This window comes from Pseudophryne corroboree, chromosome 1 (assembly GCF_028390025.1).
Source record: "Pseudophryne corroboree isolate aPseCor3 chromosome 1, aPseCor3.hap2, whole genome shotgun sequence".
Taxonomy (NCBI): Eukaryota; Metazoa; Chordata; class Amphibia; order Anura; family Myobatrachidae; genus Pseudophryne; species Pseudophryne corroboree.
Genome location: NC_086444.1, coordinates 981,667,246 through 981,690,339, shown reverse-complemented (window position 1 = coordinate 981,690,339; position 23,094 = coordinate 981,667,246).

Sequence of the window (23,094 nt, the reverse complement as noted above, 5' to 3'; positions counted from 1 at the left end):
CACATTAAGGCAGGCAGAGTCCCCATTTTTACACATTATAGCAGGAGCCACACTTTTTAACACATTACAGTAGGGGAGTCCCCATTTTTACACATTAGGCAGGCAGAGTCCCCTTTTTACACATAATGGCAGGCAGTCCCCCCACCCTTTTTTTTTACACATGACAGGCAGTCCCCCTTTTTTACACATAACGGCAGGCAGTCCCCCTTTTTTTTTACACATAATGGCAGGCAGTCCCCGCCCTTTTTTTTTTTTTACACATAACGGCAGTCAGTCCCCCCCCCCCTTTTTTTTTTAAACATAACGGCAGGCAATCCCGTTTTTTTCCCTACAAATTAGGCAAAGTCCCACATTTTTACACATTGGGCTTGGAGGGGGGGGGGGAGAGAGAGAGAGATAGAGAGAGAGAGAGAGACTGCCAGCCGGGGACAGTTACTTGTAAGCATGCTCTTCTTGCGGGTCATTCACTCCAAGTCCATGGCACTCTTCTGTCCTCTCCTCCTTTAGCAGCAGCCAGGGGGTCAGCACCATCCTCCAGTAGCAGTGGCAACCAGGGCAGTGTGGGAGAGACATCTGGCATCATCACGTGACGTCTCTCCCAAATTGCAGGGGAGGGGGGCCGGGCTGCCGCTGAGCCATCTGTCACACTGACGCCGCAGCGCTGCACTGAGCTTACAGCAGCAGCGGCTTGAAAACTTCCTCTGAACTTGAAGCCGCCGCCACCCGCCCGCCTGTCTGTGTCCAGCTAAAGCCGGCTTCAAGTTCAGAGGAAGTTGCGGGCGGGTGGGCGGTCAGCAGCTGCAGAGGGACACAGGCGGGCGGCAGCAACTTCAGCAGGATGCAGGCGGCGCCATCAGCGGGACACCGGCGCCGCCGCTGCCATCAGCAATCTGGGCTCAGAGCTAGCGGGTGTGATGCTGATGGTGCGCCCTCAGTGCATTTGCACTGTGGGCAAGGCACCATCGGCACACACCTAGTTATGGCTCTGCTCTGGCGCTCTCCCCTGTATTACCAATTATATTTATACATGCCTCTTTGTCACACTCTGGACTTTTAAAAGTACTTTCTTACCTATGCAGCGTCTGTCCTGGTTGGCGCAAAGGTCCGTACGTGCTATGTCCGCACTTCGCTTCCAGAGGTCCGCTGGCGCTGATTTCACATGAGGTCTCCCGCAGCAGCTGCTGCTTCTGTGCATAGCACTTCACATCACTGTCTTCCATTGTTTTAGTGTTGTTCTTCATTATACATTACACTTCCTGATGTCTGAGCCTAGTCAGAGTTTCTCTCCAAGTACGGACATGGGTGCTGCCATCTTGGATTCCATCAGCTGATCATCCATTGTCCAATCCTGAGCTCATTTCATCAGCTGACTACAACATAATTGAATCCACACTGCAAGGTATAAAGGGAACTTCTTGAGATTACCAATTAGTCAGTACAACAGTCTCTATAAAGGAAGTAACAGCTCTGTGCTGAGCTTCTTCATTCCAGTGACTTTGTCTTTCCACAGTACTGTCAGTGTCAAGATTCCGGATCAAGCCCGGTCAGCACTCCAGTACGTTCCAGTACCATCCCGGATACTATTTTTAATTGAACTTTGTCTTTTCTACAATACTGCCAGTGTTAAGATTCCGGATCAGGCCCGGTCAGCACCACAGTCCGTTCCAGTTCCATTACGGATACTATGTGAAGAAAAGAACACCAAGAACAGTTGCGCATAAACCTTTTGAATGCAGCCCAGGTAAACTCACAATGGTTCACCAACCAATGAATAAACAATACAATACAGAAAAGAGAGAAACCCAGTGGCGCAAAAAGGTGATAATATTTGTAATAAACAGTGAAAGTCTTTCCTCTTATTGCAGAGTCCTATTCATAGAAGAGGTTCTTCTTTATGGCTTTATCTTCCAAAACGATGTACCTCAAACAGGAGAGAGAGTAATCCTTAGTGCAACACCGTTTAATAACCAGATGTATGACACACTAGTAAAAATATCACACTCACATTTAGTGAATATTAAAAAGGCACATCATCCTCCACTTTAGGGGATTTAAAGTTAGATCTCCACTTGAAAGTATATAGCTCTTTATCTTCCAAAACGATGTACCTCAAACAGGAGAGAGAGTAATCCTTAGTGCAACACCGTTTAATAACCAGATGTATCACGCACTAGTAAAAATATCACACTCACATTTAGTGAATAATAAATAGGCACATCATCCTCCACTTTAGGGGATTTAAAGTTCGATCTCCACTTGAAAGTATATAGCTCAGAGAAAAAAGAAACAGATATAGTGCAACACTGTTTCTTAAAAGCATAACAATTTATTCCACATAAAAGCACTCACATTTGGCATAAGCATAAAAGGCACATATCACCTCCTGTGGGAATATACGACCTCTACAGAGATAAGAAACGGAACCAGCCGATCCAAAAATCATAAAGGTCGAAATCCCTATGGAGTTACCCAGAGGATGAAAAGTCCAGTCTCAGCATAAAAGGATCCACCAGCTTAACGCGTTTCGGACCAGTAGGTCCTTCTTCAGAAGCAGGACCTACTGGTCCGAAACGCGTTAATAGGGATTTCGACCTTTATGATTTTTGGATCGGCTGGTTCCGTTTCTTATCTCTGTAGAGGATTACTCTCTCTCCTGTTTGAGGTACATCGTTTTGGAAGATAAAGAGCTATATACTTTCAAGTTGAGATCTAACTTTAAATCCCCTAAAGTGGAGGATGATGTGCCTTTTTAATATTCACTAAATGTGAGTGTGATATTTTTACTAGTGTGTCATACATCTGGTTATTAAACGGTGTTGCACTAAGGATTACTCTCTCTCCTGTTTGAGGTACATCGTTTTGGAAGATAAAGCCATAAAGAAGAACCTCTTCTATGAATAGGACTCTGCAATAAGAGGAAAGACTTTCACTGTTTATTACAAATATTATCACCTTTTTGCGCCACTGGGTTTCTCTCTTTTCTGTATTCCATTACGGATACTATTGTTATTTGAAATTTGTATTTTCTTCAATACGGTCAGTGTCAAGATTCCGGATCAAGGCCGGGCAGCACTTCAGTCCATTCCTGTTCCATTCCGGTTACTACTGTTATTTGAACATTGGGGTAAATTTACTAAGATGGGAGTTCTATTTAAGAAGTGATGTTGCCCATAGCAACCAATCAGATTCCATGTATTATCTTCTAGAAGGTGCTAGATAAATGAGAGGTAGAATCTGATTGGATGTTATGGGCAACATCCCATCTTAAATAGAACTCCCATATTAGTAAATTTACCCCATTGTCTTTCTTCAGTACATTCCGGTTGTATTCTGGTCACCATTCCAGTTCCATTCCTGTTATCATTTCTGTTGCTAACCTGGTATCTTTTTGTCATCACACAGCATCTGCAGTGCATCATGGACGTTGTTCTTTAATAAAGTTTTATCTATATTATATCTCCCTCCAATTTGTCACTGCTAATACACCGATTCATAGATCCAGTAACATGCACCCCACCTGGTTAAAGCCTCCTCACTTCATCTATTTTCCCTCTGTGTTAGCTCCATCTACAAACGCCTGCCCAAACCAAATCCAACCCTCAGGCATTACTTTCTTTACTAGAGATGAGCGGGTTCTGTTCTCAGAGAACCAAACCCTACCGAATTTCACGTCTTAAGCCCGGATCTGAGTCCGGCTCGGGATTTCCTGCCTGACTCGGAAACCAAAATGAGGTAAAACGTCATCATCCCGCTGTCGGATTCTCGTGGGGTTTGGATTCCATACAAGAAGCCGCGCGTCGCCGCCATTTTCACTCCTACATTGGAGAGTGTAGAGAGAGGTTCAGTGTTAGTGACTTGTGCTGCATCAGTCCAGTCACAGTGGTGGTGTCCCCTGCTGCCATATGTCCAGTGCTGCTGTATAAGTCCAGTCCAGTGGTGTTGTGTTGGGCTGCATCAGTTCAGTGGTAGTGTCTTGTGCTGCATCAGTCCAGTCACAGTGTTGGTGTCCTCTGCTGCCATATGTCCAGTGCTGCTGTATAAGTCCAGTCCAGTGGTGTTGTGTTGGGCTGCATCAGTTCAGTGGTAGTGTCTTGTGCTGCATCAGTCCAGTCACAGTGGTGGTGTCCTCTGCTGCCATATGTCCAGTGCTGTTGTATAAGTCCAGTACATTGCAGTGGTGCTGTGTTGTCCTGCATCAGTCTAGTGGTGGTGTCCCTGTGCTGCTGTATATGTCCAGTAGTACTGCCGTATATGTCCAGTGATACTGCCATATACAGTATGTCCATTGATACTGCTGTATATGTCCAGCGGTACTGCCGTATAAATCCAGTGATCCTGCCGTATAATTCCAGTGATCGTGCCGTATAATACAGTGATCCTGCCGTATAATTCCAGTGATACTGACGTATATGTCCAGTGGTACTGCCATCAGTGCCAGATTAAGGTCCTCATGGGCCTGGAGCTGAAATTTCTGAAGGGCCTATTTACCACTGAAGAGGGTGTGACCAGCATGATGGGTGTGTGGCTGCTGATATGGGAGAGGGAGGGGGGGGTGGTGGGTAATCAGTGCTGTATATGTACTTTATGAGTGTGTGTGTGTGTATACATGCATACCTCCCAACTGTCCCGATTTTCGTGGGACAGCCCCTTTTTTGGGGGACTGTCCCGCTGTCCCACCCATGGGCCGCAGTGTCCCGCGGTGGGGGGGGGGGGGGGCAGTTGGGAGGCTCTGTCTCTTGCTGCTCTGCTTAGCAGAGCAGCTGAGAATAGATGCGTCTATTCACGAGTGACAGAGGGAGAAGGGGGCATGCCAGCAGCTCACAGAGCTGCTGGGCATGCCCCCTTCAGTGACGGGCAAGGGAGGTGGGGCCTAAATTGTGCATCACAGTGAAGCCACACCCCTTTTCAGAGTCCACACCCATTTTGGTTCCTCTTGCACATTAAAGAAAGTTGGGAGGTATGTACATGTATGTACGCATGTGTTTGAAAAAAAGAAAACTCCCAGCACTTAAATACCCAATTATCTCCAACGGCGCCTTTGTGCATACACAGTGTAACACATGCGCTGTACCAGCTTTTAGTGATTTCCACATTATTCCATTAGGAGTAGAGGGCACTCACTCACAAATATCATACGTTTATTTACCAAAACGCATACCAATATGTCAAGAGTCTGCATTTTGATTCCTCAGAACTTTGCAAATAGGGCAGCATAAAAGCACAAGTACAGCAGATCAGGTAGAGAATACAGCATGGTCTCACAAGCCTTTCTAGTTATTCCACCTTTATCTCATGCCAGCATAGCTCAAATGGAGAACATACCTAGGCATGTAATGCTAGGAAACTCAATGTAATAATATGAGCATATTACAAAAAATAAATAAAAATACATACATATATATATATATATATATATATATATATATAGACTGTATGTGTGTGTATGTATATTGACTTTCGATTGAATAATATATCACTTGAAAATATGTCAGGAGTGCCGCCTATTCTTTCTACAGTTGAGCCATGGTGTTGCCCAGGAGATTCATGGAAAATGTTACTGCATTGGAAATTCACCTTGCAGCTGCCCATGTTGTCCTGAGATATATATATGTACAGTGCCATAACTAGACATTTTAGCGCTGTGTGCAAGAAACGGCATTGGTCCGCTCCCCCCCTTCATTTTTAAAATAGAGCCAGTGCGCGCCGACAAAAGTATATGGGCGTGGACACAAAATAATACCAATTCATATTACGCCACCAGATATAGTCCCCTTTTACATGTTACGGCAGGCAGAGCTCCCTTTTACACATTACGGCAGGCAGAGCTCTGTTTTAGACAGTACGGCAGGCAGAGCTCTGTTTTGGACAGTACGGCAAGCAGAGCCCCCTTTTACACAGTACAGCAGGCAGAGCTCCATTTTACACAGTACTGCAGGCAGAGCCCCCTTTTACACAGTACAGCAGGCAGAGCTCCATTTTACACAGTACTGCAGGCAGAGCTCCCTTCTACACAGTACGGCAGGCAGAGCTCCCTTTTACACAGTACGGCAGACAGAGCTCCCTTTTACACAGTACGGCAGGCAGAGCTCCCTTCTACATAGTACGGCAGGCAGAGCTCCCTTTTACACAGTACGGCAGGCAGAGCTCCCTTTTACACAGTACGGCAGGCAGAGCTCCCTTTTACACAGTACGGCAGGCAGAGCTCCCTTTTTCACAGTACGGCAGGCAGAGCTCCCTTCTACATAGTACGGCAGGCAGAGCTCCCTTTTACACAGTACTGCAGGCAGAGCTCCCTTCTACATAGTACGGCAGGCAGAGCTCCCTTTTACACAGTACGGCAGGCAGAGCTCCCTTTTACACAGTACGGCAGGCAGAGCCCCCTTTTACACAGTACGGCAGGCAGAGCTCCCTTTTACACAGTACGGCAGCCAGAGCTCCCTTTTACACAGTACGGCAGGCAGAGTCCCCTTTTACACAGTACGGCAGGCAGAGTCCCCTTTTGCACAGTATGGCAGGTAGCGTCACGAGAGGGAGGGAGGGAGAGAGGGAAATAAAAAAAGGTGGCAAGTAGAGAGACAGAGTGTGGTGGGAAGGAGACAGAGAGAGGGGTGGGAGAGGGAGAGAGCGGTGGTAGAGGGATAGAGATGAGCCGCAGCAGCAGCTAGGCTCAAGTACCCATAGCCTAGCCTGAGTAAATGGGGGAGAGACACAGGTACCTATGTACTGGTGGCAGGCAGTGCACTTACCTGGCAGCAGTGGAGCTTTCTCTTCCTGGGAGTTGCGGGCTGCCATGGCGGCGTGAGCTCCGGGGAGCTGTCCCTGTTCAAAGTCATCTTCCCGGCATCCCCTGTGCGTCTCTCTGCTGGGAGGAGGCGCTTTCCCGGGCCAGCCTGTATGCTGGAAGGACACTGGGCTGCTGTATGAGTGGAGGAGGAGGGGGAGGAGCAGGGCGGAGCACAAAGGGAGACTGACACTGCTGCCCAGCGCTGACGACTATTTTATATCAGCATCGATGAAACCGGCAGAAAGGGAGCTAGGCGCAGCGCTATGGTTATAAAATGTAGCAGGCAGCGCTGGTGCTGGCGGTGGCCAGTCGGGGTGTATGTGGATATGTGGTGTATAGATATATATATATATATATATATTAGACACACATAGATATATATATATATAACTAAAAACATACAGTATGTACATTATGTGTGCGTGTGTGTATATATATATATATATATATATGTATATATATATGTATATATATATATATATATACATACACACAGTGCTTATGTATATACACCACACACACCTATATACAGTGTAGACATATACACGTGTATATATATATATTTATATACAGTATTTGCTGGCGTATAAGACTACTTTTTTGCCCTGAAAAACATGCCTCCAAGTGGGGGGGTCGTCTTATACGCCGGGTGCACTTCAGTTGGGATAGACATAGCTGCCATAGTGGCCTTCCGATACTCGCCCGATGCCCACAGTGGCCTCCCGATGCCCACCCACCTCATTCTATATACCATCCAGTATCGCGCGATATCCAGTGCGGCCGCGGCGGGTCACTAGTGCCAATTACAGGGAGATGCAGGGACTGGCCGGAGGCGCTGCAGTCGCGTTGTGGCCGTACAATGGTGACAATGACAGGTACTGTAATGGCACTAATACTAATACTAATGGCACTCATGTGAAACCGGTGACAATAAATGCACACAGGGGTATACTTTTATACATTTTACAACTTTCTCCTCGCCCCCTCCCCCCTTCTTATGCATACCTTGATAAATACTCCCTATCCAAATCTCTTATCAGGTCATAATATACAGTATGTCACAAATCTGATGTTCTTTTACATTTTATTTGGTGTGTGGAAGGGGGTAGTCTTATACGGCGAGTATATAACAAACTCCATATTTTGAGTGGAAATGTTGGGGGTCGTCTTATACGCCCAGTCGTCTTATACGCCGGCAAATACGGTATATATATCTAGCAATGGAAGGACTGGCACACCAAGAGAATTCCAAAACAAGGAAGGTGCCCAGGTGCCGAATATGGGGAATTGGGCTTTGAATCGGCTTGCTGCTTATGAATAAATCCTATGAGTGCCGTGTTCTTCCACTTGGGAGCTATATATATATATATATATATATATAGTATATATATAGTATATGTATGTGTGTTTGTATGTGTTTAAATAATACATATATATATATATATATATATTATATACATAAACATAACCATAGAGTAGAGTCACTGTCTAAGTTATACTAAAAGCCAGCCCCTCACCTCATGAGACTCAGCCAGGCTCAGGACGCCTACACGGAACAGCCTGCTCAGTGGCTGTTGCTTTGCTGCTGCTGATTCCTTCAGAGCGCGTGCGGTGGTGATGGGCCGGTGATTGTGCGACGTCACATGCGCTGACATCGCTGTGAGGCCAGGGCTGGTGACGCAGCCTTTCACTGCGCCGCCATTAGCACATACCACACGCCAGTGCCGCAGGAGCAGGAGAAGGGAGGCTCGCGGTGGGGGTCGGGGGGGGGGGAGAGGTCGCGGCTGGGGGGCGGGACATCGGACATCCGTGTAGAAGGCTGCTGTAGCAGGAAAACAAAATTCCTATCTACAGCAGTCACAGCAGAGTCTTCGGGCCTATTTTGATGGGGGGCCTGGAGCTGCAGCTCCATCCGCCCCATTGTTAATCCGGCCCTGACTGCCATATAAGTCCAGTGGTAATGATGTATAATTCCAGTGATTCTGCCATATAATTCCAGTGGTACTGGCGTATTAAGTCCAGTGATCCTGCCGTATAATTCCAGTGGTACTGGCGTATAAATCCAGTGATCCTGCCATATAATTCCAGTGGTACTGGCGTATAATTCCAGTGATCCTGCTGTATAATTCCAGTGGTATTGGCGTATAAGTCCAGTGATCCTGCCATATAATTCCAGTGGTACTGGCGTATAATTACAGTGATCCTGCCGTATAATTCCAGTGGTACTGGTATAAAAATCCAGTGATCCTGCCATATAATTCCAGTGATACTGCCGTATAATTCCAGTGATCCTGCCGAATAATGCCAGTGGTACTGGTGTATAAGTCCAGTCCAGTGTTACTGCCATATATATCCAGTGGTACTGCCATATAAGTCTATTGAGCCTGATGTATAACTACAGTGATCCTGCCGTATAATTCCAGTGGTACTGCCGTATAAATCCAGTGATCCTGCTGTAAAATTACAGTGACCCTGCCATATAAATTCAGTGATACTGCCGTATAATTCCAGTGATTCTGCCGTATATGTCCAGTGGTACTGCCATATAATTCCAGTTATACTGCCGTATATATATAAGATGACAGTAAAACTATGCACGTTAATGCTTAGAAATGTGGCATAGTTTTACTGTCATCTTTATTGCACTGAAATGCTCATATTGTATTTTCATTGACATCTTGTTGCTGATTTTGTTAATGACTAAATAAAGTATATTATATTATTTACACCCTGTTGCAAAGTGGTTTACTGAGGCCATAACAACTATGCTGGTGTTAGACGTTCGTCCGTCATCCACCATTAGTGCAGTGGGACTGCAGTGCCAACCCTAGATGGACCAGGTGTTTGTGCCACACACTTGTGTCGCTTAGCTTAGTCATACAGCTACTTAATTTCACCTCTTTTACTTCTTTGCATGATGTGCTGTTTGGGGACTAGTTTTTTTTAAGTGCGATCCTGTCTGCCACTGCAGTGCCAACCCTAGATGGACCAGGTGTTTGTGCCGCACACTTGTGTCGCTTAGCTTAGTCATACAACTACTTCATTGCACCTCTTTTACTTCTTTGCATGATGGGCTATTTGGGGCCTATTTTTTAAATCTGCCATCCTGTCTGCCACTGCAGTGCTACTCCTAGATGGGCCAGATGTTTGTGCCGCCCACTTGTGTCGCTTAGCTTAGTCATACAGCCAGCTTGGTCCAACTTATTGGCCTAAAAACAATATTGTGAGGTGTTTGTCACTGACCTAGGTTGGGGGTGTTGTGAACTCGGGGGTTCTCCCGATGGTAGGGGAGAGGAACCACAGTTGGGTCGGAACAGGGATGGCTTGATATAGGTCTTCCTCATACAGGACTCTGACAGTAAAGCTTGGTGAAAATATTAAAGGACTTTATTGCAGGAAGGGGGCAACACAATGTCACATAACAGAGAAGGAGCATATGGAGAAATGTCCAGAAAGTACTTGTGAGTGATGGTAAAAGATACTGGTGACTGAAGAACTTGAGAGCGGTGGTTAAAAGACACTGATGATTTGAAGAACTTGAGAGCGGTGGTTAAGACTCTGATAATTTGAAGAACTTGAGAGCGGTGGTTAAAGACACTGATGATTTAAAGTACTTGAGAGCGGTGGTTAAAGACACTAATGATTTGAAGAACTTGAGAGCGGTGGTTAAAGACACTGATGATTTGAAGAACTTGAGAGCGGTGGTTAAAGACAATGATGATTTGAAGAACTTGAGAGCGGTGGTTAAAGACACTGATGATTTGAAGAACTTGAGCGCGGTGGTTAAAAACACTGAGGATTTGTATAACTTGGGAGCGAGGGTTAAAGACACTGAGGACTTGTATAACTTGGGAGCGAGGGTTAAAGACACTGAGGACTTGTATAACTTGAGAGCAATGTTTAACCTGCAGCCCACGCTGACTCCAAGAAGCACTGGTGACTGGAGCGCAGTGGAACCCAGCAGCGGCTGGGAACGCTGGAAGCTGTGCAACAACTGACACCTGGAAATGCCGGAGACACTGGGGAATGCTGCAGAGAGATCCGCCGAGAACAGAAGCACTGGCATCCACTTCAGAGGAAAAGACGATACTCAGGCGCCGAGGCTCTGCCCGGCGTCTGCCTTTGAATCTCCCGCCTCCACTGGATTGGCGGAACAGTCCGATGACGTCACCCGCTCCCCGCCCATGTGATGCCGGGTGTCATGGCGGCGCCCCTGCCCCGGGGAACCGCCGGGAGCCGCGCCAGCCAGACGCCGGAGCCCGTGGACCACCGAAGGCGGAGGCCGCAACACAGACCAGCAGGCACACAGGGGTAAGCGCGGCGAACGCCGCCCATGGCGTGTGACAGTACCCCCTCCTCCAGGAGTGGCCCCCGGACACTTTCCAGGTTTTGTTGGATGTCTGGAATGGAAAATCCGCACCAGTCAGGGAGCCATAACTTCAGTAGCCTTGACCCAGCTCCTCTCCTCGGGGCCAAAACCTTTCCACTCCACCAAATACTGTAGATTCTTGTGAAGATAACGAGAGTCGAGAATAGCTTTGATTTCAAAGTCCGTTCCAGCTTCAGACTCAGCAGAGGTTGGCCTCGGGGATTTTAAATGGAACCGGTTTAAAATAAGGGGGCGAAGGAGAGAGACATGAAAGGAGTTTGGTATCCGGAGGTGGGAAGGCAATCCCAATTTGCAGACAACCGGGTTCAGGACTTGTAACACGGGGTAAGGACCAATAAACTTTGGGGCGAACTTCATAGTGGGCACCCTTAACCGGAGGTTGCGGGTGGAGAGCCATACCCTGTCACCAACCTTGTATTGGTGAGCTGCTCGTCGCTTCCTATCCGCAAAGAACTTATAGCGGCCGGAGACTCTCTTGAGATTAGCATGAACTCGACTCTAAATTTGGCTGAAGTGTCGAAGAGTAGAGGCTGCAGCAGGAACATCCTCTGGAGGACAAATGGGTAATTCAGGAACTTGAGGATGGAACCCATAATTAATGAAAAATGGGGACTCACCAGTCGAAGAGTGGTACAGATGATTGTGGGCAAACTCGGCCCATGGCAACAGTTCCACCCAATCATCTTGCGAGGGAGAGAGATAAACACGGAGAAAAGTCTCTAAATCTTGATTGACGCGTTCAGTTTGCCCATTGGTTTGTGGATGGTAAGCGGATGAAAACTTGAGTTTTATTTGTAAGGCCGCACAGAGAGCTCTCCAGAATCTTGCAGTGAATTGTACGATTTCCTGAGGTAAGCCGTGCAGGCGGAAATGTTCTCGGATAAATAACAACGCCAACTTGGGAGCTGATGGTAACCCGGTCAAAGGTACGAAATGTGCCATCTTAGAGAAACGGTCGATAATTACCCAGATAGTATTGTGACCCTTGGAGAGGGGCAATTCGGTGACAAAGTCCATAGAGATATGGGTCCAATGCCTCTGAGGAATGGACAGTGGATGCAACAACCCTGCAGGAGGCAATCGAAGAATTTTGTGCTGAGCACACTGATGACATGAGTTGACATAATCTTGAATATCCTTCTTCATAGTGTCCCACCAGTAAGACCTTCATAGAAACTGCCACATCTTTTGAACTCCAGGGTGACCGGAAAACTTGGAAATATGAGCCCACTGCAACAACCTTGGTCGAAATTTAGCTGGCACAGACATTCTCCCAGGAGGAAGGCCCAGAGCGGTGGGAGCCGCCGGCATAGAAACTGGACTGAGAATCAAAGCCCTCTCAACGGAATTCTCCTCATCCGAAGCTGTTAAGGAATGGGATAAAGCATCAGCCTTGGTGTTAAAAGTCCCGGCCCGGTAGTTAATAACAAACGAAAACCGAGTAAAGAAGAGCGCCCATCTAGCTTGACTGGGATTCAAGCACTGGGCCGTCTTGAGGTACAGCAAATTCTTATGATCAGTGAAAATTGTAATTAGGTGTTTAGCACCTTCCAAAAGATATCTCCATTCCTCCAAGGCAGATTTTATTGCCAAAAGCTCTTTGTCTCCAATGGTGTAATTCTGTTCCGCAGGAGAAAATTTGCGAGAATGGAAACCACATGGATGTAACTTCCCATCTGGAGCGTACTGCGAAAGCACGGCACCTATGCCTACCGTGGAGGCATCAACTTTCAAAAAGAATGGTTTTGAAAAATTTGGTTGTTGAAGTACTGGAGCAGACATAAAGGCTGCCTTTAACTGAGCGAACGCTGCTACAGCTTCGGAGGACCAATGACTTGGGTCACAACCCTTCTTGGTCAGGGCAGTAATAGGTGTCACGGTGGTAGAAAATCCCTGTATGAATTTCCGGTAGTAATTTGCAAAACCCAGAAATCGTTGTACCGCTTTCAAGGAAAGAGGCTGAGTCCAGTCCCGGATGGCAGTGAGTTTCTCTGGATCCATACGAAGCTCCGTGCCCAAAATGATGTAACCAATAAATGGAATAGAAGGAACCTCAAAAGTACATTTAGAAATCTTGCCATAAAGATGATTCTCTCGCAATCGAAGAAGTACCTCCTTGATCTGTATTCTGTGCTCTGTGAGATTTTTAGAAAATATCAGAATGTCATCCAAATATACCACTACACTTAGGTATAGCATATCCCGAAAGACTTCATTAATGAATCCCTGGAAGATGGCAGGGCGTTGCTGAGGCCAAACGGCATTACCAGATACTCGTAATGCCCGTCCCTGGTATTGAAGGCCGTCTTCCATTCGTCCCCCTGTCGAATACGTATCAAATTATAAGCTCCCTTTAAATCAAGCTTGGTGAAAACTCGGGCTCCGCGAACTCTATCAAAATGCTCCGTAATGAGTGGCAAAGGATACTTATTCTTAATGGTGACATCATTTAGACCACGATAGTCAATACATGGTCTCAGCTCTCCGACCTTCTTCTTCACAAAAAAGAAACCTGCCCCCGCCGGGGAGGTAGAGGGGCGGTTGAATCCTTTTTGCACTGGACTGGACTTGATATAGTCCGACATAGCTTGGGTCTCGGGTAATGATTAGAGATAAGTGCGACCCCGAGGTGGCATTTTCCCCAGAATGAGCTCAATGGGGCAGTCCCAGGGTCTATTCGGTGGTAGCTGATCGGCCGCTTGCTCCGAGAACATGTCAGAAAACTCCCGATAGGCCTCCGGAATGAGCCCTTCATCTGACTTGAAAGATACACGGAGTGGATAGACAGGGGTGAGACAATTCGAATGACAAAAAGGACTCCAAGATGTTATCTGTGTCGAACTCCAGTCGACGTGAGGGTTGTGAAGTTTGAGCCAAGGAAGGCCAAGAACTAAATCGTGGGGCATCTCCCGAATCACTAGAAATTCCAGGTGTTCTTGATGCAGAGCTCCCACTTGCAGTTTGATTGGTACTGTACAACTTGAAATCAGACCGTTAGAAATTTGGGTACCATTGATAGCAGTCAACGTAATAGGTCGTTCGACCGACCGTAACTGAAAACCCAGATCCTGGACACAGGAAAGGGAAATAAAATTCCCTGCAGCCCCTGAGTCCAGCAGAGCCTTAATGGGTTTGGCTACTGACCCGGAAAACAGAGACACGGAGAGTAAACAGTCCACTGGCGGAGAAGGTTTAGAAGAAACCCCTAGCTCGACTCCTCCGGAACAAGCTAGGACTGCCCGTTTCCCGGGCGAGACTTGCAAAACTTGAGAAAACGATCTGCGGCTCCACAGTAGAGGCAGAGCCTACCCTCACGACGACGCTGACGTTCCTCTGGGGACAGCCGAGATCGATTAATCTGCATGGGTTCATCAGGACCTGGAATAACCGTCTGCTTAGACGGAAGAGATCGGACCCTTGATCGATCTGACCGACTATGTTCGCCACCTCGTTCCTGCATGCGAAGATCCACCTTTACACAGAGCGAGATCAACTGTTCTAAAGAATCCGGCAAATCTAAAGTGACCAACTCGTTCTTTAGACGATCGGAGAGCCCAATCCAAAAGGCAGGCCGAAGAGCATCATTATTCCAGCACAGTTCTGAGGCTATGGTCTGAAAATTAATCACATACTGTCCCACTGAACGAGAGCCTTGTCGGACATGAAGCAAGTCTGCAGAGGCAGCGGTCGTCCTGCCGGGCTCATCAAAGATCCTCCGGAATGACGTAATGAAATTGGTGTAACTAGAAACCAATGGATCAGATCGCTCCCATAATGGAGACACCCAATCCAACGCTGAACCCTCGAGCAAAGAAATAATGTACGCCACCTTGGACCGATCAGTAGGGAAGTTATGTGAAAGCAGTTCAAAATGTACCTCGCACTGATTGAGAAAACCACGGCAATTCTTTGGATTCCCATTATAGCGAGAAGGAGTAGGGAGCTGAAGGCGTGTCCTGGTTCCAGAGGAGGATGGAACATTACTAGAGACAACCACTGGAACGGATACTGGAGCTGGGGCCGGTACTACTGAAGCCAGAGAAGTCTGAATTTGATCCAGCCGACCAGATAATTCCTGGAGATAATGCATCACCTGGCCCTGTGCTGCTTCCTGACTTTGTACTCGAGAAATCAAGTCCTGGATGGTACTTGCCTCTGGGCTCCGATCCCCCGGGTCCATGTGGCCTGAGTATACTGTCACTGACCTAGGTTGGGGGTGTTGTGAACTCGGGGGTTCTCCCGATGGTAGGGGAGAGGAACCACAGTTGGGTCGGAACAGGGATGGCTTGATATAGGTCTTCCTCATACAGGACTCTGACAGTAAAGCTTGGTGAAAATATTAAAGGACTTTATTGCAGGAAGGGGGCAACACAATGTCACATAACAGAGAAGGAGCGTATGGAGAAATGTCCAGAAAGTACTTGTGAGTGATGGTAAAAGATACTGGTGACTGAAGAACTTGAGAGCGGTGGTTAAAAGACACTGATGATTTGAAGAACTTGAGAGCGGTGGTTAAGACTCTGATAATTTGAAGAACTTGAGAGCGGTGGTTAAAGACACTGATGATTTAAAGAACTTGAGAGCGGTGGTTAAAGACACTGATGATTTGAAGAACTTGAGAGCGGTGGTTAAAGACACTAATGATTTGAAGAACTTGAGAGCGGTGGTTAAAGACACTGATTATTTGAAGAACTTGAGCGCGGTGGTTAAAGACACTGATGATTTGAAGAACTTGAGAGCGGTGGTTAAAGACAATGATGATTTGAAGAACTTGAGAGCGGTGGTTAAAGACACTGATGATTTGAAGAACTTGAGAGCGGTGGTTAAAGACACTGAGGATTTGTATAACTTGGTAGCGAGGGTTAAAGACACTGAGGACTTGTATAACTTGAGAGCGAGGGTTAAAGACACTGAGGACTTGTATAACTTGGGAGCGAGGGTTAAAGACACTGATGACTTGTATAACTTGAGAGCGACGTTTAACCTGCAGCCCACGCTGACTCCAAGAAGCACTGGTGACTGGAGCGCAATGGAACCCAGCAGCGGCTGGGAACGCTGGAAGCTGTGCAACAACTGACACCTGGAAATGCCGGAGACACTGGGGTATGCTGCAGAGAGATCCGCCGAGAACAGAAGCACTGGCATCCACTTCAGAGGAAAAGACGATACTCAGGCGCCGAGGCTCTGCCCGGCGTCTGCCTTTGAATCTCCCGCCTCCGCTGGATTGGCGGAACAGTCCGATGACGTCACCCGCTCCCTGCCCACGTGATGCCGGGTGTCATGGCGGCGCCCCTGCCCCGGGGAACCGCCGGGAGCCGCGCCAGCCAGACGCCGGAGCCTGTGGACCACAGAAGGCGGAGGCCGCAACACAGACCAGCAGGCACGCAGGGGTAAGCGCGGCGAACGCCGCCCATGGCGTGTGACAGTGTTCAGTGTTTAGAATAGACTGGAAATTAGTGGAAATTAATGTTATTGAGGTTAATAATACCGTAGGATCAAAATTACCCCCAAATTCTGTGATTTTAGCTGTTTTTATGTTTTTTTTCAAAAATCATCCAGATCCAAAATCAAAACCAAAACACAAAAGGGTGGTTTTGGCAAAACCAATCCAGATCCAAAACACGAGGATGGAACCAGAGCCAAAACCAAAACACAAAACATGAAAAGTGCCCACCGCACATCTCTGTGGTCATAGTGACTTTGCTGTGTTCATCTACACAAACTTCTGCCTGATTACAAATGCATCTCTTGATGAAGAATAGAGCTGGTAAATGTGCTTGCTGATATGATTATGGCTCTTTAAAAAAGTGTACAGGTATTGGCAGAGCGGTCACATACATGCGTGCAACTAATATTGAATATCTGCATTTATGTTCTGGGAACCCAAAGCGTGCAGTGTCGGACTAGGCAATAGAGGGCCCACTGGGATAACTCAGTACAGTGCCGTAACTAGGCATTTTAGCGCTGTGTGCAAGAACTGACATTGGCGCCCCCCCGTACAAGACAGGGGCAGTGCGCGCCGTAGGCGCGCGAAAAATATATAGGGGCGTGGCTTCACGGGAAGGGGCGTGGCAACAAAATAATAGCAATTCATACTACGGTGCACAGTAGTCTCCATTATTCAAATTACGCTGCACAGTAGCGCCACTACACCAGGTAGAGCCCCTTTTATACATTACAGCAGACAGCATCCCCCTTTTTACACATTGCGGCAGCCAGTCCCCCTTTTTACACATTGCGGCAGCCAGTCCCCCTTTTTACACATTGCGGCAGCCAGGACCCCTTTTTACACATTACGGCAGCCAGTCCCCCTTTTTACACATTGCGGCAGCCAGGACCACTTTTTACACATTGCGGCAGACGGGACCCCTTTTTACACATTGCGGCAGATGGGACCCCTTTTTACGCATTGCGGCAGATGGGACCCCTTTTTACGCATTGCGGCAGCCGGGACCCCTTTTTACGCATTGCGGCAGCCAGTCCCCCTTTTTACACATTGCGGCAGACCGGACCCCTTTTTACACATTGCGGCAGATGGGACCCCATTTTACACATTGCAGCAGATGGGACCCCTTATTACACATTGCAGCAGATGGGACCCCTTTTTACACATTGCAGCAGATGGGACCCCTTTTTACACATTGCAGCAGATGGGACCCCTTTTTACACATTGCAGCAGATGGGACCCCTTTTTACACATTGCAGGAGAGAGAGATAGAGAGATAGAGAGAGAGAGAGAGAGAGAGAGAGAGAGAGAGAGAGAGAGAGAGATACTTACCTTCTCCCCGCTGGCAGGCTCCTCGTGCATCTCCCTCTCGGTGCAGTGTGAAGTCAGTTGAGAAGGAGGAGGAGGGAGGGGGAGCAGAGAGCCGCAGCAGCGCTATTTGATTGGTAGTAAGCGCTGCTGCAGCATCCCCCTCTCCTTCTGTATTGGCTGCCCGGCGCTGCTGTGGATGCTGGGATGCATCCACAGCAGCGCCAGGCAGCCAATACAGAAGGAGAGGGGGATGCTGCAGCAGCGCTTACTACCAATCAAATAGCGCTGCTGCGGCTCTCTGCTCCCCCTCCCTCCTCCTCCGCTGCCCGGCGCTCCTGTCTTCTCTCCTCCAGCGCGGCGCACGGCGCAGTTCAGAGGCGGCATTTAATGAGTCAGTTTGACTCATTACATGCTGCTGGCCGTGCGCCCCCAGGGCAACTGCGCTGTGTGCCAAGCCCCCTTGGCACACACGTAGTTACGGCCCTGACTCAGTAGTAGGGTTTCATGTGTAGGGGTGTGGCCTGTATCCATAGGGGGTGTGACCGACCGCCATAGAGGATTGGCTAACCATTAGAGAGTGCATGGTCTGGATCCCTTAATAACTAGATATAGTAAATACTGATAGCACATGCATGATAATGTACTAGATTAATATCAGCAATGCACTGTAGAAAATACACCATAATCCTGTGCAGTATAATGTAACTTATGTATAATGTGTAACTCAAGTGCACCTGATCCCTAGAAGAGGGAGTGGGACCACCGGGGGTTTTCTCCTGTACACCCGTGGGCCAGTTCAGCCCTGGATGCATGTGTAACTGCAGTTGACTTGAATGCAAACTGTGAATCAACTCCAGTAATGAAAGTAATATCAGTGTTATGTTATACACTGATTTTTGCTAAACATTGATTTATTAATCCTCTGCTCTTCAAATATCACTGGTAGATATTTTTCATCTCTATAAGCAGAATATCATTGATCTTGGAACACAGTCACAATTTAATTAACTTGAATCTATCTATTGGTAGGATTTGAGTTTTTTATTTTAATGTTTTGGAGTTTACTAAGTATATCTTGTCTAAGGATTCTATGAAGGGTAATGTTAATTTCTGATTGTGATATAAATCTGTACAGGAAATACATTAACCTGTATGAATAAGTTTTGTTTCTCATAAGTAAGAATGTCTGTTTAGTCTACATGTTGCTGGTGGACTTATTTTTCTGACACCTACTTGGTGGGACACTGGGGGTGAGTCAGATCTATGCGCCTATGCGTTTTCACACAGCGGGCGATCAGGTCCTAACTGCGTATACATATGCACTGCAATGAGCACGCGTGTCGGACAACAGCAAAGGGCATCACCGGTCAGCAACAAGAAAATCCGATCGTATGGACGTTCGCAAGGTAATTGACAGGAAGAGGCCATTTGTGGGTGGCAACTGACCGTTTACTGGGAGTGTCTGGAAAAACGTAGGCGTTCCCAAATGTTTTCAGGGAAGGCCTGATGTCAGCTCTGGCCTCGATCAGCCTGTTCTCATCGCACTGTAGGAGTAAGTCCTGGGCTGCGCAGAGACTACACAAAGTGGATTTTTGCCGCTACACATTTGATTACACACTTGCACGGCAAATTTAAACTCCTCCTGGGGGAGGCGACTATCTGAACGCAGGACAGCAAGTTAGCAGCACAGCAATCAGATCTGAATCACCCCCACTGTTCTAAAACAATATCCAGGGGCATTCTTTTGGTGGCTAGATACACAAAATAAAGGGAATACAGTTACATGCATATTACAATTAAAATATTGAACAATTATATTTTATGTGAAAACATACAATAGCATTCACTGTGAGTTGTGTGTATCATGTACCAATTAAAATTCATAACTTTGGGCATATGTAGGACAAAAATCACTGCAATGACATTACTAGTAGAGATGTGTGCCAAGTCTGCCGACCCCGTGTTTTGGTTTTGGATCTGTATTTTTGAAAAATTGATAAAAAGAGCTGAAATCATATAATGTGGCCCTTTTTTGTATTGATAACCTCAATAACATTAATTTCCAGTAATTTCCAAGCAATTTTGTCCACCTCTTAGCTCACAATATTGTTCACCAACATAGGCCAAAGGCTGGCTGGTTAAACTAAGCAACAGAGCAGCAGACACGGCAGTTATTTCTGTTTAAAAATGTTTTGTAAATTAGTAATGTATTAGCAATAACCAATCGAACAAACTCGCAAGTACTTTCAATAGAATACAATACAACAAAGAAATTTAGTCAGAATTTTGTGTGGAATATATTTGCTCAAAAGAAGTACTGTAGTAATAAACAAATGAACCACCTAAACCATGTAAATAAAGAATAAACAAAGAACAAACCCTCTAAACAATTTGTAAAATAGCAACAGCAGATGTGGATGCCCCCTACACAAGTGCACATACTCCCAGCACAGTCCTATTTTCAGTACCCAATCTGTACCTCCCTACTGGGGACCCTGGGCCACTGATGACTGGCACTCTGTGCCCATGTAGAGTCCTGATCAATCAGCTTTTTTGTTGAGCAGCTCCCCAAAATCCCCCAACCATAAAAACAGTGTTCCAACCATAAAAACAGTGTTCCATTCCTACTGGATACAGTACGGGTACAGTGCGAAATACAATGGGACACAGTTAAATATTGAGCTGGTAGCGGGCAGGTTACAGTACAGGTTAGATACAGTGTGAGACAGATACAGTGTTAGATACAGTGTGGGACACATTACGGCTTGGATACAGTGCAAGTTAGATACAATGCAGGTCAAATAGAGTGCAGGTTACAGTGCAGGGATACACACTGCGAATCAGATACAGTGCAGGCTACAGCGCATGTTGGATACAGTGCGGGTTACAGTGCGGGTTTGTGTGTCTGACTCTCTGATGTGCAGAAGCAGCCTGTGGGAATGAGAATGCAGTGATCCAATCCGAGTCCCGACCCATAACCACTTGGATCCTTGATTTTTTGGTGGGTTACGGTCATCTCTAATTACTAGCCATTTTTTTATTTTTAGACATAGAATGCACCTTATTTTTAGAGTATACTGGATGCCATGGTAGGTATAATAGAGGATGGGGCCTATGTGCTTCCCTTTTTGCCAGTGCAGATTAGATTCTGGCACTGTGCAAAGTGTAATGTGTAATGTGCATGCGCTGTTCTCTGGGAACCCAGAGGCCTGTGTACTCGGCCTAATTCAGAGTTAATCGCAGCAGCAAATTTGTTAGCAGTTGGGCAAAACCATATGCACTGCAGAGGGGGCAGATATAACATGTGCAGAGAGATTTAGATTTGGGTGGGGTGTGTTCAATCTTAAATCTAATTTTCAGTGTAAAAATAAAGCAGCCAGTATTTACTCTGCACAGAAACAAAATAACCCACCCAAATCTATCTCTCCCTGCACATGTTATATCTGCCTCCCCTGCACTGCACATGGTTTTGCCCAACTGCTAATAAAGTTCCTGCTACGATCAACTCAGAATTACCCCCCATGTGCACTGCAGGGGGGGCAGATATAACATGTGCAGAGAGAGTTAGATTTGGGTGGGGTGTGTTCAAACTGAAATCTAAGTTGCAGTGTAAAAATAAAGCAGCCAGTATTTACCCTGCACAGAAACAATATAACCTACCCAAATCTAACTCTCTCTGCACATGTTATATCTGCCACACCTGCAGTACACATGGGAGATCATTCCGAGTTGATTGCTCACTAGCAACTTTTTGCTGTGCTGCGATCAGGTTAGAACTCAGCAAAATTGCTCATGCATATGCACCGCAATGCATAGGTGCCTTGTACGGGTACAAAGATGATCGTTGCTGTGCAATGGATTTAACGAAGAATCATTTTGCACAGCCGATCCCAAGGTGATTGACAGAAAGAGGGCGTTTATGGGTGTCAACTGACCGTTTTCTGGGAGTGTTTGAAAAAACGCAGGCGTGTCCAAGCATTTGCAGGGTGGGTGTCTGACGTCAATTCCGGGACCAAAAGTCTGAAGTGATTGCAGCGGCTGAGTAAGTCCAGAGCTACTCAGAAACTGCAACAAACTTTTTTGTTCCGTCGGCTGCAAAAGCGTTCGTACACTTGCAAAGCAAAAATACACTCCCCCATAGGCGGCGACTATCTGATTGCAGCACAGCAAAAAGTTACTAGCGAGCAATCAATTCGGAATGACCCCCATGGTTTTGCCCAACTGCTAACAAATTTGCTGCTGCAATCACCTCTGAATTAAACCCCTCATTGTAGTAGATAAGCCAAGCTGAATCCATATACAGATTCGAAAAAAATAGTTACTTTCCAACTTCTTGTTTGTAATAACTAAGATGAGTTAAAGTCAGCTTCTGTTTTTACACCCACCCCCAACACCCAAACAGTGTTTATTATATTGATATCATACATCAATATCTGTAGCAATGTGTGCAGCAAAACATCTTTCAAAATCTAAAAGCCAGAAGGCACAGGTTAAAAATGATATACTGTGCGTCATTAATTTCTTACATTGTGCTTCCCATCTGATGTATGGTACATTTAGATTAAGGTCATTTGCTAATCTGTATTACAAATGCCCTAATATGTTAAACAATAAATTGCTGTGACTCTGTGAAAAATAAGACTATAATTGGGGCAACTGTTTCAATGAAGTGCAACATATAACACGTATCCAGATATGTCAGAACCCTGGTGTATCTGCTGGAGGTCACAGGAATTCTTTGATGCAAATACTGTACTAATTATATTCACTCTTGCTACAGGCAAGTAGAGTACAGCACATTATCTCTCTTGCTTCATAGATCTCATCTAAGCTATGGAGGCATTATCCTATTTCTGTTTTCAGAGTCACTGAGCACATGAAATGAGAAAAGGAAAACTTTAGGAGAAACCATTTATTACAAAAACACATGCAGTAAAACAAAATTTGTATTTCTCCTTAAAGTTTCACAGACAATGTCAAAGTTTAATTTGTACTTTCCAATTCAAATGAAAAGACAAGAGTACAGGGAAACTAAACTAAAAAATAATCTGTATTATTTAACTCCCTTATCTGCATTAACACCAATGGGAGGGTGGGCATTTATGAAGGGAGTTCTAGAAGACACTCCCCTCAATGGTCGGATTTGTGGACTATAGCCTATAA